This window comes from Diaphorina citri, unplaced genomic scaffold (genome assembly GCF_000475195.1).
Source record: "Diaphorina citri unplaced genomic scaffold, Diaci psyllid genome assembly version 1.1 scaffold8850, whole genome shotgun sequence".
NCBI lineage: Eukaryota > Metazoa > Arthropoda > Insecta > Hemiptera > Psyllidae > Diaphorina > Diaphorina citri.
In genome coordinates this window covers 1-2,716 of record NW_007386225.1, presented here as the reverse complement: position 1 = coordinate 2,716, position 2,716 = coordinate 1, and the positions used below count along the sequence as shown (strand labels likewise).

At 40.0% G+C, this 2,716-nt stretch overlaps 1 long non-coding RNA gene across 1 annotated transcript; it reads left to right on the top strand.

The window, feature by feature from the left end:
* The first annotated feature begins 1,703 nt into the window (after positions 1 to 1,703).
* Positions 1,704 to 2,632, top strand: LOC113472817. The gene is made up of 2 exons (XR_003394981.1): positions 1,704 to 1,810; positions 2,489 to 2,632. It is a non-coding gene; the product is annotated as an uncharacterized LOC113472817 (long non-coding RNA).
* Positions 2,633 to 2,716: the final 84 nt, after the last annotated feature.

Here is a 2,716-nt window from a genome sequence, read left to right as displayed (position 1 = left end):
CCAATATTGAACAAGTTCTACCGTTTTTGCCGAGCGTGTGAGATTTTTTCCCTATGTGCGTGTACTCACGGGTTAAAGCCGATGGCCCTACCTTTACCAATACCAATACATTGAGGATGCGTTGGAGGGAGAATTGGGTGGGGGTGTCCCCGCCTTTGAAGTAGAGACTGGTGAGCTGAGGGGAAATAAGGGGAGAGAATATTTAACTCAACCGAAAAGCTGTATCCACACATAGTCGACGGTCGATTGATGTCGACTGAACCGTCCACTCTGATGCCTCAACAACATAGATACACTTTGTCGACTATGTGTGGACAGTGTGGACACAGTTTAGGAGCCCGTTTTCACTTATCGTGAGTTTCATCCGATTTTCTCGAATGTCCTGTAGGCGAAGTCTTTGCCTACAGGACATTCGATACTTAGTATTTTAAATACCTAGGTAGGTATGTATTTAAAAAAAATATTTACCAGTGGGAACAGTCCACTGATGAGTGTGTAACCCTCCACTTACTTTTTTAACATTAAAACAAGGGAAAACAAATTCAACCCTCTCCTTACCTGTTCTTCAACAAAGAGCGCCACCTGCCGTACATTCTGCTGGGAAATGCCTGCTAAACCCCTTCTGTTAACATCGACGTCTTTTCCTTTCAGTCCGTGTTTTCTCACGAGTTTTTTCAGAAGTAAGAATCCTTTTTCTCTCTCTTGTCTTTCCCACTATCCTTCTCCTCCTTTCCAGAATCCTTATTCGCCTCCTCTTCCTATTCTCATGTTGCTCTCTACATTCTTCTTTCTCCGATTGTTCTCCACTCTATTCTTCTTTCTAATAAAATCATTCGCCCGGAAGAAGAGGTCCTCCGCTCCTCCTCCATTATCACAGTATTCTCTTCTTCCTTCTTTCTCCGATTGCTCAGCTCTTCATTCCTCTTCCTCCTCCACTCCAGCCCAGTGAACATCAGGACACTCCAGATGGACCGTGAGGACATCAACTTTGCGCGTTCCTTCTTGCAAACCTTCCCGGAGAGCGCGGAGAACCTGCCTGTCTACGTCTTTACAGCTGTTGATGACTGGGTTGCCAGAGTGGGTGGCGTTCTGCTGGAATAAGGTGACCAATATGGTCAGTGACCATACAGGATTACAGGTCCTCTTGCCAGTCTCGTCTGTGGATCAAAAGGGACATGGCCATCCTTGAATCTTTGCTAAGGCCCACCACTCAGGTTGTGGTTATGTACCGGGTTGAGATAGGCAAGGATGGTAAACTTGCCTACCTACCTACCTACCTCTATTTCAACCACCAGAGTTTTTTTATTTTTACGACGTACCTAGGTACCTAATACCTACGTCGTAAAAAAAACCCGCCCCCCTTCCCACTCTCCTTCCCTATCAAAAATTTTTGAAAACTTTTTCCCAAAAAAAAAAAAAAAAAAAAAAAAAAAAAAAAAACTAGCATATTTTTTGTAGTGACATGTCCGGATCATAAATCAGGACATTAAAATGGAGTAATGCACAGTAAAGACAGACCATTAGAGATTAGAAAGTAAAATAAAAATGTTAACGTACCTACCTAGATTGGTAATGGGGACGTTTTTTACCCAAGTTTGGGAGGCCCTGAAATCTCCTCTGCGTAACGAGCAATGCGCTAACTTCACAGACATGATTTTCTTGTTTACTTTTTTTTTCTAACCTCACTTTTGTTTTTGTTGAAATTTTGATTTTTTGAAAATTTTGAATTTTCCTTATCTTCAACGTTCTGTGTTTTTAATTTTCCTGATTTCATTTCAAATTCTATTTCCCCAGGTCATACAGTTTTCTGGTAAGTAGATAGAGTATTTGGGAATGATCACTTTTAAAATCACGTACGTATTCACTATTATGAAAGAAAGAAGTTCAACTTAAGGCGATTATGTGAGGCCATCTCTGATTAGGACTTTGTCAGAGAACTCTGAAAACTCAGAAAAAGGCCCCAACTCTGATTGGGCCTTTAGGAACCAATCAGAGGTGGAGCCTTTAGGAACCAATCAGAAGTGGAGCCTTTATGAACCAATCAGAGGTGTAGCCTATAGGAACCAATCAGAGGTGGAGCCTTTAAGAAGTAAGAACCAATCAGAGGAGGAGCCTTTAGGAACCAATAATAGGCTCCACCCCTCATTGGTCCCTAAAAGCCCCATTGGAGGCCATAACCTATGAACCTATTGAGTGAATTTGCTCTATTTGTTTATTTATTATACAATAAATGGGATAGACCCTATGCAACCTATTACCTACAATTTTATCTTCCTAACTATGGCCTAAGAAAACAATAAATAAATAAATCATTTGTTGATCATTTCTTTATAAGTGTTGATCATTTCATTATATGTAAGTGTTGATCATTTCATTATAAAAGTTTGAAGTCTTTAAATGGATCTATCATTATCATTTCATTATAAGTGTTGATCATTTCATTACAAAAGTTTGAAGTCTTTAAATGGATCTATCATTGGTTTTCCAGAGAACATCATTTTCCTTTCCATAAAAGGTGTCTCGGGGCACTTTGATAAAATGGGCATGGATATATTGGATGAGAGGAGCAATGTTTATGTAAAGAAGTTCCACCCGATACATCAACGGCTCCTAGATAGTTTGCTCTCTCACAATGTTTTTTTTTTGGGGAAGGGTGGGCAAAACGGACACCTTAAGGGAAATTGATTTTTGTATTTTTTATAGCATACGTTTTTGA